Here is a 14169-nt window from a genome sequence, read left to right as displayed (position 1 = left end):
TATCTCTAGGTGACAGATGTGATGAGCAGCGTTGGAGGCCTCTCGAGCTAATTTTATTGCCTATTCAAAGATTTAAATTAAAACTGAGAAAAAAGATTATTTGGGAAAAAATCTTAATTGATTTTGAACAAGTTTGGGTTTACTACGTGACATAAAGTATAATTATCTGGCGTTTCAAGTTAGTTTGTAGTTTCTCTTTGCAATATCAGACCCATATTCATAAAATCTAACTACGGTATTTCATCAGGCGGTGTATAGCTGGGAGCTAAATATCGCGTCGTACACAAACCCCGTTTGATTGATAACGTCTATAAATAGCTAGGGCACAAGTACTCGTCTCTCTGGTTATTAATAGAAACTAAAGCATGCCATTTGGACATTTTATACCAGTCGTATAAGGCACAGTTATGAATAGTGCGTTCATTGCTCGATAAATCAGTTCAATAAGTCTCCAACTATTACAATTTACGTTATCAAAGTTCAGGTATAACGTGGAATTAGGAGTTGAGCATTCGCCTCTGAATTAATAATAATTATTTAAGATTTCGGTAATCGCACAAATCAAGGGTTTCGAGGCGTTATTAGCGCACCAACTTTAGCATTCAGTTAATTTCCCATGAGAAGAGCATGGAAAGTAAAAACCGGATCAACTGAGAGGAAATGAAAATCCATAACTTGCACTGCCTGATTTCAACTCGTAATATTCTAATTCCGTTACCTACGACTGGCGAAGCGCTATTGATTCCATTCTGCTACATCTACAGCCGCAAAACAATGCAAAATAACGCAAAAATTACCCAAGTTTTAATCAGATGATGGAGTTCAAAATTCGATAAAAAGTTTACAAACTACTGTTTACTCAATGCAGTATCAAACCAACTATTGAAACTTTTCGAAACTAATATAAATAAGGGTTAAAAGTAATATAAACTTGCATCGATTGTTCGAATTTAGCCACATTATGCCCTTATCAAGGGGAGGGTTTTAAATAAAAAAACTTTTTTAAATAGACTGTAATTTCATCAAATTCCAAAAAAATATCCAACTTCAACTGGATATCAACAGATTTAGTTTATAGTCACTTAATCACTATTCTACACTAATGAGTATGGTCTAAAGCAGTGTTTCTCAACCGGTGGTTTGCGAACCCCCGGGAGTAAAAAGTATTGTAATGGCGGAATTCTTAAGCGTTAACGTAAAAAATTATAAAATAATACATTTAAATAGATAAGTTATGTTCTTATGTTGGAGATTCATAAAAATTTTAATTTTTATGGATTCTAGGTAGAGTTCTGTTTGTTGAACGAGTTGTTATCGAACACCTGAAGACATATATATTCACCACTTTGTGTCTATAAAATCAGAACCGAATGCTCATTAATAGACACAGAGATAATAATATTATGGGCAAAAATAAGCTTTTCGTAGGTACAAAAATTTTAACGAAAACGGACGCTTCTACTAAAAAGAGTTATTCTTGGAAGGATTCAATAATAATTAGATATTGTGAAGATTGGCTATCAATTTTCTGTAATTTATTTGAAGTTGAAGCAAGTTTTTCTTCAGACTTAGTTTAAAAAAATGGCATTTTTGTTATTGCTTTGTAAATTGCGATGACCTTCATTTAATTGCTTTCTGTCTCACATAATTATTTGCATTTTCGTTATTTTCTTGTTAAAAACTGAAAATCACAGTATAAATTAAACATTTTTTGTATCTAGATTTATATCAAAAATTGTTATCAATAGGGAATTTGTCTGTGAACTTGTGTTTTTGTATTTAAATTTTTATGTAGGTTTTTGCCAACACCTAATATAAATTTTTCAAAATAAATCAAACACTGTATCTGACTTTTTTTACTAAAATTACTACGACTGAATTGGCTATTATGGTGCCAATGTAAGAACTATTTAACATGTCTGTTTAAAAAACTTCCTTTACAACATAGTACTTACGACACTGTTACTAATTTTAAAATAAAAAAAAATAAAAAATTTAAAATATACTGAATTATGTATTAGTTTTTATAATTCGCATTTATTAAGATTAATTCAGTTCAAAATATGCAACAAGGAAAATAAATTAAAATATTAAAACCTCTCAACAGGGGACACCTGTGTGGAATCTTTAATTATCTGTAGTGGAGAGAGGTCCACTAATGGCAGATGAAAATTTTAATATAGGTTTTGCTACGTTCCTACAAAAATGTCCGTGGTCTGTCGCCGTGCTTTGTGATTTTGACTTTATTGTTTTTATCGCACTATGACAAATTTTTAAGCAAAACAGGCTATTTTCCACTAGTTTCAGCTTAATGTAAAAAAGTTTCGAGTACCAAATTTAGCAGTGAAGTATTCTCAACGATATTTTGTAACTGAAATTGGCCGAGTAACGAGTTTCTCTGTGTTTCAAAACACTCGGTAGATGCAGCTCTAGGCCACTCTTTCCGTACATCGCACCAGCAAAGCAATTCAGGTATTCAGCTCTGGCTCTCGTTTGGCAGCGGTGATATTCCCATATTTTTTGTGGCTCTCGTTCTCTGCAGTAGAAAATCGCATAATCATGTAAAGAATGCTCGTTAGCTGTCGCCATTCTCTTTGGTAGAGAATGTTAAAAAAGGTTGAGTATTTCGACACGAGTAGAAATGAGTCGTTCTTTGTGAGAGAATGGCTTTTAAATGGAGAGCACGCATGGAAAATCCCTTAGGCCTTGGATGAGTGCAAGTGCAATTAAATTTTCTAATTCTCAGTGAATAAAGCTTGGCGCACATTTCGGATCTCTTTGCACGTAGACTGTAAAATAGTGCGACATGCTGTAGTTATGATACTGCTGCAATATATTTCACACCACTTTGCCACCATTACCCCAAAACTAATGCAGAATTACGACTAGCGAATCTGCTTAACGAGCGAGCAAAGACCTGCACTCAAAGAACGTCACATCTGCACTTTGCATAATTCCGAAGAAGATGGAGATAGTTGTTTTTGCAAAAATTTAAGAGCTTTATCAGATGGAATTCGTACGCTGCATTTTAATTTTAATGAAGACGCTTTTAATTAGACTATAGAGGAGTTTCGGTAATGTTAATGGTTTGAGATTTATGCGTCTGGTTATCTTGTGCTTTACGGTTAAATAGCGAAATGGATGAATTACTTCGTGTGCTGTCTCTGGAGATAATTTATCTCGTAAACGGTGACGGAAAAAATACTCCCTTTAAACAGGATAAAAAATAACTTTTTGCATGTTTATTAGATAATGCGATCTTCCTGGGGAAATCTAATTACAAACATCACATATTTCGTTCCATTTGATTTTATTCCGTTGCGCCAGAGTAAATAAATTGGATGAAATGTAAATTGGGAGTTCATACAACGCAAGTACGATACACAACCAATCTATTTTAGTCATCAAATATTTAACATTTTCCTTCTTCCACATCAGGTGCTTTTCTTTCCCGACAAATCAGATCCGACAAAGGTTTCATTTAGAAAAATATCTGTGATTGGATTAGAATCTTGCGTCGGAATGTTAATTGAAATTGTTGCGGGTCAGCGGATCTGCAACCCTTTCGTTTTTTTCGTATGTAAAAAATGTGGCGGCAATAAATTTTCTCTATTTCCAAATCTTGCCTTTATACACATGAGAGCTTCCGCCCGTTAAAAAAGCTCGCTGTTAAGTTTCCATCGGAAAACAGGCAAACAAAATAGAAAAACCATAAAAAGCCGGGTGTGACGTTCCATAAAGTAGCGTCATGAAGTGCAGAGGGGGTCTTTGGGGAAAATTTCAGATATCATAAACTGGCCGAGAGTCGTATGGGCCGGCCGCAGAATTGCGTATTTTTACTACACCACTCGGTCGATGGATATTTTGCCTGTTTTATATTCGAACCGTCCCTATTGAAATTCGACCGGAGTGGGTCGGGGTTAAACGTGAATATTTCCGGGACTAAGATTTAAGCACGGCTCCTCAAATGATATTGGAAGTTACAGTAAAACTAACTTTTGGTACACTGGAAAATAATATAAATCAAAAGTTTTTCTGTTAAAATGGAGCGCTCCGGAATCGATTTATTTTTTATTTAGATGGAGCCGAAAAACGCTTAAATCGCTGTTCCAATTAAGCCATTTTTCGGGTCGCTTTTCCCATTTGGCGGAGGGTTGGAGCTATTGACTTTCGATTCCTTTATCCGAAATGAGATAGATCTCGGCGGATACTATTCCAAAGTTTGCAAAAAACATATAGGGAGACACTTTCCCCAATACGTAAATATACTGACTACGATTGGAAGTAAAGAAAGAAACGAGATACAAGGGTGAAATGTTTAAGGTCCCCAGGCAATGAACGGGGATCATGGACTGCCTCAAATATACTTCCTTTTATGAAGTCCCTGTCGAACTTTTCCATACCCATTGCTGCGTCTCCGCTTCCTTTTACCCCCAACGGTTATTATTAAAATGTTTACGTTTCCAATGTCGACTTTTTCCCCGATAGTACGTACTCCCACATGGACTACCTGTGAGGTGTGCAATGACTGAATATCGACTATATTGAATATTTGCCCGTATCATGTTTCTGAATTGGTCGGAAAGTTCAGGGCTTTGTTTTATATGTGGGGAAGAAACAAATTTAGATTGGTTCTCTCAAAAGAATATAGTTTAGCAATATTTCGCTTCACAAAGTCAATTTCAGAGTTGCAAAACAAATTACATTTGTGATACAGTTTGACAGTTTGCTGAATATACATTGGGATTCGGTAAATGTTCATGAATCAATTGTGTCAGACCTGAATCGGAATCTGTTTCTATTAAAGCGCACCCTTTAAGGATGTTTATATTATAATAAAATTTAATACTTGTCAATGCTGCTCCTTCACATAATTTAATTACAACTTATAGTATTTCGAATCAAATTAAAACGGCTCTTATCGACGACTCTTGCTTTGATTTTCGATCGCATCGTAATTAGCTCTGTCCTTAATGCCCACCTTTTTGAAATAATGAAAAGCAACAGAGCTGCTGATTACATCATTTAAGAAAAATAATGAGAAAAGTCAGAGGCTTTTATTATCTTCTTGTTATGTAAATAAAGACTAATTTGCATCATTTTTAACAGTTAGAACTAATTGGTAAAATTATCACAACGACGTTATTTAACTTGCCCTTTGCGATCTTTTTAATTTTCTTGTAAATAATATAAATCTGTTTCTCTCTGTAGGCAAAGTCAAGTCGGTTAAAAAAATTTCTGTCTACACGAGGCCGTTCACGTAGTATGACGAGTGTTACAAAAGTAAAGTACTATAGAAACTTCGGTGGTAACGGCATTCTTTCATGTGACGATCCTGAAGCTGGGGCACTTCTTGATCGTATGTATGTACATCTCTCTGATTACTCGAGCAATACTAAATTTACCATCTCGCTTGTAATGTACTATTAATTTTATTAGTAATCCTAGTTTACAACGTTATTTGCCAAGAGATGAAACCAATATGTATCGGTAGAATAAAGTCAAATACCGAAGTCAGAAAAAAATTAGAACGGCAAGTTTTTCAAATATTCATTATGAAGTATCAGTATTTGAGCATTTTTTCAACATCAAAAATGTTACCGACTGCTTATTCTGTTGAGCTATCAGTGTTCTCAAAATCAATGTAGTCAAAAACCTTAATACTTCTCTTCATAAGACTTTATCTTGATGGAAAGTTCACCATGCTCATCGCCTAAGCTTCCCACAAACACTTTTGAAAAATTAAAAAAACACAGATTAGTGTTTGATTGCCCTGATTAGTGTCAGTTACTCTTATTGTAACCAGCAGTAATAGTTAACCAATTTTTATCCCAAAATTCTTGCACCTCTTTTCATAGGACTTTAAATTTGGATGAAAACGTTTATACCATTTGATCGTTTAGGTTTTTCAGGTTTTACTAGGATAATTTTACCACAAACAAAACAAAAGTTGTTAGGGCTTAATCTACATTCACTTGACGATATTTTAAGGCAAATAAAATGTTTAACAATTAGTTTATCACAGAAACAACGAATGCCAAACTAAGCACAAAAAACGAATTTTCAAAACATTTAGTGAATATATTAAAAAAAACTAGACGTGATAGACAAATATGACATATATGTTAGCTATCAGCGAGTAAACAGAAAACAAAATCAGTATAAATTATCTCTTGGTAAAAGAAAAAATATGTAAACTAGTGTAATTAATAGGGGTATTTCCAATGAGTTATGTAATATTTATTCTAAGAAACTGTAAAAAATTCACATGCACACAAAAAATACAGAGGGTTCCAGAAATATGTATGTTATTTTTATCCCGTAACAAAACTCATCAATTATAAGAACTTTTCTATATAACATTTTGCAAATTTCTTATTTATTATTTTCACTGTTTTTGACCTGTCTTTTGTGCAAACGAGCCGGTCCATTTTTAATAATAATTAGTATTATTTTTACACTCTTACCAACAGTTTATATTGTTATAGTAAATTATTTAAATTGTGCATTTCTATCACAACGAAAACAGTTCGGCACTTTTATTTTGTAGGCGGGTTCATTTTATGTTTCAAGATGTTATCTTTTTCAAATTTTAAGTAAATTTGCAGAACTTATTGAAAAATTAAAAAGAAAGAAATGTCTATTTGTTGAGCTCTGTTACCTGTTAAAATTAACACACGTATTTGTGGCCCTGTATAAAGTGTTTAACAAAAAACGCTGTTTTTTGTTTTATTATAAGTTTTTGAGATACAGTAAAAAATTCTATTACCAGGCTTATATTTTTGATAGAACAGTTATGAAAAATATTTGGAAAAAATGATTCCATAAATATAATATTTTGTTAAAAATATGAATATTTTCAGGCTAAAAGTAGGTGAGAACAAATTAACGTCACGTGAGAGAAGTCAAAACTTGAAAATTAATGCCACAGCAATTAAAAACTTTAAGCTTCTTTTAGAACTGCTTTTAAGAAAAATCTTGCCTTGTGTTTGGGTAAAAATACCAAAAATAGAAATATTGATTCGCGAAAGTTTTTCAGGTGGGATATTGAATGAAGTATGGCGTTAACAACCTGGTTAAAATTTTCCATTTCTAGGGAAGCAAGATGAAAATTTGAAGGTCGTTCGAGAGCTTCCGTCGTTTAATTGAAAATGTTTTCATGACTCCGGAGCTAATAAAAGTACAAGTGCACACATGAACGAGCAGCAGCGCCCCTTATCAAACAAGAAGCAGGAGAGGCCTCAAACTTTCATATATTTTCTCGTAGGCGGCTGCCGTAAGCCACAAAGATGTTTTGTGTTGGCGCCCTTTTATGACGCGACTTCCAGCCCTCCTCTTTGTCCCCTTTCATCAACTTCTCCCCCAACCTACCACCGGCATTCGCCCGCTTTCTTTCCCATCGACATGATACAATGCGTATTTGTTAAACTCGACAGGGTTAATTATGCCAGAATGACCCGTTTAGGGGATTCCGGTGCGGAAAATACCCGAATTTAAAAATTCGGTCTTTTATTATAGATTTTCAGTCATGGGTAAACACTATGCCATTTGCACTTCTCTCATGACGATGAGTGTTGTACACAAACCTCTGTTACATAATTCCGCAGTTTGAAACTCTCCCACAGACTTAAAACAGCCAGAGGCGGGTAAATGGCAATTGGCAGTGTTTTAATGAGAGTTTCTAGCATTGCGCTGACAAGTCCGCTCGACTCTTAATGGACCAAAATCTCCTTTTTCACCTCTGCGAGGATGAATTTATAAATTTATGACAGATTCGATGCAGATCACATATTCCTACCATAAAATTTTTATGACCCGGCATTGAGGTATAAACCTATCTAACTTAAACAACATTTTCATCTTACGAATAATATATTTCGTGTAATAAAGCATTGAAATATGTCGGCACGACGTATTGTATCCTCCTTTGCAGTATTTCTGCTATTGGGAAAATATATGACTTGGTTAGAAATTTCCTATCGACACGATATTTGCATTTTTATTCCGAATAAAGCATCACCTGTGGTAGACTCGAAAGCCGCCGTAATACGGCTGTCAGCTAATGAAAGTCGCAAGTTATGTTCTGTATTTTCTGAACATGATTTAATTTATACGAAAATATTTTCGAAAGTGTCGCGAAAATAGTATTAGCGCAACGGAGATAAAATTAATTTTCTTTCTACTTGTGCTCGTATAGCTTGGGTGTTTTGTTGGCGGTCTACTGCGAAATTCCTTCCAAAAGTACGCTCCAGTGCAACACACGCACTGGATGCAGACCATCATCGCTGTTTAGCTTATCTTTGAAAGTAAAATGACATTCCGGGATTTCTTTTTTTGATTTCAGGAAATAAAAAGAACTCGCTCAAAGCTAGAGGCGGCAAGTTAACGAGGTTAGGCTATCATCTCCACTTTGGTTCTTCCAGAACTTCCTATGCGATTTGCATCGAAACCACCGCTGCGTTTAAAACTTAACCCCCTTTTAAAAGCATATTTTGGTATCTCCACTTTAAGCTGTAATTTCTAACGACCAAAACCACGAACTGTTTTATCTGCGACGTGTCAGACGTGAACAAGCAAGAAATTGAAATTTTTTTATTAATAAAGTTTAAAATAAAAGTTAGCGCGTGCTTAAATCAAGCACGAAAATGTTTAAGAAAAAACGCGCTTGTCAAAAAACTCCGCCTTTTAACTTATTAAATAATGAAGAACATTGAAGTTTCATTTTGTTAAGAGTGAGTAAACTTAAAATTTGATTTATATGTGCCTAATTTTACCGGAGTGCTCCGCAAAGTGTAATACATAAAATAAAGTAGAAAGTAGCTTGTCTTAAGGCTGGATATAAAACTTTCAAAACAAAATAAAAACTTGATATTTTAGGAACGGGAGAGCATCTTGGACGAACGTCCGCAGTTTCTGTTATTTATCTGAGATGCCGACGCTATTTCTCATTCAACTCAACGTTTCGCGAGGTGATTAATCCCACCTAATCTAGAAAATAGCCAAATGCGTTTCTTGTGGGTCAACACTTAAAATTTTCTAAATGAATGAAATGCTCCATTTCCAATAATTACACAGCCTTTAGACCGAAATTTATTTTGCCTCCAGTTCCCTTCCCCTTGCACACATCCCACCAGCGAAGAGAACGAAACATCCAATCTAGAAATTGCTGCGTGCCACATTTACACCGCACTTGTAATTAATGGAAACATCGCTGCTACGTGAACAGAGATATTAAAATTTACCGGAATTAATCCGGCTCCGGAGCTCGCTCTTCACTCTCTTGCATATACGGCTAATTAATACACGTGAGAAATTTTAATTTTCGAATATTAAGCTTTTTTCTTACGTTTTATTGGAAAATGGCAATATTGAAGCTAGATGCGGATAACGTCCGAAATGAAAAAAGGAAGATCCTATTTTTAAAACGAACAAAATAGCAAAATGGATTAAACATGTATACAAAATTAATATTAGCTGGTGAAAACATCAAACAAAGTGTAAACAGTGGAGATTTCTATGTTTTCTAGTTTTGGTTTAGCAAAAACTGTTTTGCTTTTCCACACACAAAAAACAATATATTACAATATACACGAGGAATTTTAATAATTCCATCTGGAAGTTTTAAACTATTTCACACTAATAATGTAAAACCCTTTAATTTCGAAATGTAGAAGTTTTTATTTTAAAACAGTTTATAGATTTTATATATGAGGCAAAAAACTCGGCAACTACAAAAGCTTTTGAAGAGTTTACAAGAGTCTAATATTACTATGCGCTGTATTTGCTGGGGCAAAAAAGCTCGCAAGTGCTGCACTGTAATATCAGAAAATGAATTTACCGTCGAATATAGGTAGTGTTTGGTTGTTTCTCCCTGCATTTGCCTCGAATCTTGTTGACTTTTTAATTAAAAATTAACCTGTAACGAGAATCAAACAGTGTGCAGTGTGTTAATCTTTTTGCGGTTTTAATTCCCGGCATGCATGCGTTTGAATAACAAGTTAATTAACGGCAGGTACCGCTGATTAATAAACCTCAAAAAGCAATTGAATTTTAATCGAAAACAAATTCGTTTAACAGCAAAGACTTGAGACAATGATTAATGGTAATTTTATTATTGACAAGCTTAAGGGAAAAATGCAATTAGGGCCGGCTCGATCGTTCATAATTTATGAATATTTATACAGAGATCCATATTCGAATTCATGGTGCTCTTAATTAAAACAACGAACACTCTGCATGATATATGAGTTCATAGTGGTGGCTATGCGAGGACTTCCACAGGGACTGCTTCTGGATTCCGTTCCATTTATAAAGTTGATGCCATATTCGTTCATTACGTTGTACTAGATATTCGCTATTTATCATCGGAAAAATAGATTGCGTATTTTGTCACTGATTCAGCCGGATTGGAAATGAAAACTGCTGCAGCACAAATTATAGATTGCTTCTTTTTAAATTTCACATGAGCTCGGGACGTTGTAAAATTCATTGCAGCTGTAACATGGTCGGTCGTGTTTGTGTGCAGAATTGCATGAATTCGGAATAACTTACTTGCAACCCACGAGAATTGCTTGTCTGATTTTTAACAACAAACACATGTTGACTGCCACATTTTACACAGACACGGATTTCCTTCGCTGTCACCACTGCAAAAAATTAAGTGATTTCGCTCAAAAAAAAAGAAAAATCGTCTTAGATTTTCCGCTCACAAAACCTATTCAGAATTTCAATAACTGAATAAAGTATGAATGGCCTGTGGGTAATTTGTTTTGTTCCAGTGTTTCTTTTGTATGCAAAGAATGATATTCATTCATAAAAATAATCCTGAAAAGATTTTTGTAAAAAATACAATTTTAAATTCACAAGCTTTCATTTGAATAAAAGGGACAGAATAAACTGACAAACAATACTTTTCATTATTTAGAACGGACTTTTTCAAATTAGAGTACAAGTAAATACAACCATTTCACGAAATTTAATTACATTACACGAGAATTATTCACAACTTAATCCGGATTTATGACTTAAATTACATTTAAAACCGTATTTTACAACAAATTAAAATATTGCATGTGTAGTGGCCATAACGGCGCATTTATCGAGAATGTAACGATTTTCAATTATATTTTAATTATGTCACTTTATTACAACCGGATTTTATGGAGCGCCGAGTAATCTTATCCTTGTGTAAATTTACATTTACACCACTAAACTCTTCTCTACATTTACGACTCCAACCGCAAAACATGTAATAATACGATAATCAAACATTGTTTCAACCACACATCAGATAACTGCGAAAATTTTAATTCCAATTTCGTGAAATTACTGGAAACCAATGATTTATATGGATTTTATTAATCTTTTAACAGGAATTCAGATTATGAGTAGTTTGCATGTTGTCAAGGTCAGTGCTTACATAAAATTAAGATATTGTTTCAAATTACTGTTTTTGTGTAATAATAGTTGCACAGGAGGAGGATCCCTGTTCCACAAAACGCAATTTGACGTAACCTCCTGGAATCGAATAATTGCGTTTTTCCTGTCTCTTCCATATTTTTAAAAATTTTAAACAATTTATGGAATTGTCGTGACTCTCCGCTGTTACGTAACTGGGGATTTATGAGCGTTGATGTGTTGTGCTCTCCCGTTTTAATTGAACGAAACGATTGTTTACGTGTCATCGAAAAGTTGTGCCGAAATTACATTAATCAAAAGGAGCGTAAACTCCACCAAGTTGCCCTAACAAATTGACCGGAAGCCGTCGCATTCGCCGAAGATACTTTGTAAAATTGTATCAAACTGTAAACATCTCCGAGGGAATTTATTGCGCTTTACTCGAGATAAATTCTTGTGTACAAGTTCGATATTTATTCGTCTTCTCGTCCCCGACGTGATCTGCACAATGCATGACTATGCACTTTCAATAAATTTCATAACGCTTTTTCTTAAAGATCCCCGCTTGTCTCAAATCCCAAAGTCAAGTTCACAAATCCCCGCAGGCATAACTCGAAAACTTGTTTGATAATCCGGAGTGTGTATGCACCGTTTCGCTTACGACACGAAAAACTAGTCCAAATTTATTAGATTAGGAACAAAGTTGTGGCAAGAACCGCATAGCTAAATGGATCAACCTGTTGACAAACTTCGTCAACTTTGTTTTTGGCAAAAATCGGTTTAATTTGCGTTAGAAACAAGCCGATGTTCTGCAAACGGAAACGTTATGTCTTTTACGTGCTTGTTATAAACTACAAGGTTCAGCTTAGGCAAGAGAAACAACCTAGAATTGAATTGACATAAAAGCGGAGCGAAATTGGGAAACCTTGTCTTTTATTTTTTTAACGTTCTCCTCATTTCCAAACATACACTGGAGCAACAGTTGGGATTCTTTAGAATTTGGACGCAAAGGACTTGGGACCGGGTTTTCAAGCAGTTTTCTTTGGCACTAAGGAAACAACTGCATTCTTGCGCTATGAGTGAAGTAAAGTAATCTAATGACTAATAACGACTTTATAATGTCTAACGATTATTAGTTTTTTACACAAACTTCAAAAACCAACTATTTTTTTATTTGAAAATTTACACACTCATAGATTTAGAACTTACTTATGATTTAGCTCAAATAATGTAAGATTTCTTAAAATGTGTATCTACTTCATCCTCTAGAGAATAAAGTGGGAACTAGTGAGCATCTTTGAAGTTAAAGTGTTGTTTTAGTACCAAGAAATGTGTGTGTAACTCAATTTCTCTTTCGATTTGTATTTCAGTCGTTTAATCGACAGTTTTAATCAACCCCAATTGCTACATTTTTCAGAATTCTGATTTACTAATTTTAGTTAAGTTTTCATTTATCTTAATATAAAACTACAAAAAGAAAACTTCTTCGAATAGTAAAATTACGTCACATACAAGGTGAGTAAAAAAGAAGAAATCATCAAGTAGTCTGCTTAAACTTCTTCTTTTGGAAAAAATATTGCTATAAAAACTAGATCATTTTTTAAAATAGTATTATTATTATACGCGTTCTATAAGACGTTCTTCTATTGTGGCACGAATGGTTTTGGAGCACGACGAAGGAGTGCTCCAATAGAATGAGTGTCACAATTAAGTTTTAAAAAACGAGTGTAATATACTATTATTTCTACTTTCTATTTTTGTTGTTAGTTTTGTTCAGTTTAACTAATCAAAATGTATTCAAACTATTTCCTTTTAATTTTGTTAATTATTCCGGATTTATCAATAAACGACTTGACGCTAAATTACAGTGATGAGTGATGACAGATGACACCCAGACCAGCACTGCCGATACAACTCTTACAAATTTACTAAAAGGAGCTGCAGAAAAGTTATCTTTGTGGAACTACTTTCAACAATTTGTAAAACCAAAGTAGAAAAACAATATTTTTGAATATGTTTTGTTTTTAGGTTTTTATTTTATATTAATCAGTACTACACCACTATGACAGTGGAGAGTAGTGTTTCTAAAATAGTTCAAAAATATTTGATCAAAAGTTGGGTCAAATTTTCAAATGTTCCTTAACGATATGTTTTCATTTTTCCTGGTTGTTGCCGTCCCAAAATCCTTGTGATCTTTGAAGCAGTGCAAACGTTAACGTCTTCCATTCCGTCTAAACGTCGACTTTTGTGCAAATGAAGCCAAGTCTGCAACATTACGGAGCAAACTCAATCACAATCTCTCCCCGTTTACCTAAAACTCGCCCTTATACGAGCTCACACTTGTGCCATCTTTTGACAAAGACATAGCCCGTTTCATATTGCCGTACACCTCTCGCACATCACGTTACAACCTTCCGAGTGATTTTCGCGCTTAATGGCATTATCAGCTTCATCATCCGCGAAAAAGTTATTACGTTTTAAAATTAAATCGTCGCCTTTGATTGAAACCATTCGTTGTCACACGCACACGGGGGCAATTTTTCAAACAGTAATGCAATTTCGGTCGTCACGTCTAATAATGTCTTTGATGCAATTATCGACCGGCTAAGTGCGGTTTTCGATGGAAATAAATTTTTGCGCGTGTCGACTCTAATAAACGCTTTGGAGAGGTTTTATCTTCGATGAATCGATTTTGTTTGGCTGCTGCACCGGATGAGATGTTGCACAAATGATCATTTTTAATTGGTGACCTGAAAACGCACAGTGGATGTT

At 34.4% G+C, this 14169-nt stretch overlaps 1 protein-coding gene and 1 long non-coding RNA gene across 4 annotated transcripts in view; both read right to left on the bottom strand.

The window, feature by feature from the left end:
* side-II (sidestep II) overlaps positions 1-14169 on the bottom strand; it is a 142605-nt gene that overhangs the window by 72328 nt on the left and 56108 nt on the right. The window lies entirely within an intron of this gene.
* On the bottom strand, positions 10036-12510 carry LOC107398315 (uncharacterized). The gene is made up of 2 exons (XR_001575201.2): positions 10552-12510; positions 10036-10494 (listed from the first exon to the last, which is right to left on the bottom strand). It is a non-coding gene; the product is annotated as an uncharacterized LOC107398315 (long non-coding RNA).

This window comes from Tribolium castaneum, chromosome 3 (genome assembly GCF_031307605.1).
Source record: "Tribolium castaneum strain GA2 chromosome 3, icTriCast1.1, whole genome shotgun sequence".
In the NCBI taxonomy this organism is placed as follows: domain Eukaryota; kingdom Metazoa; phylum Arthropoda; class Insecta; order Coleoptera; family Tenebrionidae; genus Tribolium; species Tribolium castaneum.
Note: the sequence above shows the minus strand (reverse complement) of the source record. Positions and strands in the feature narration are given on the sequence as shown.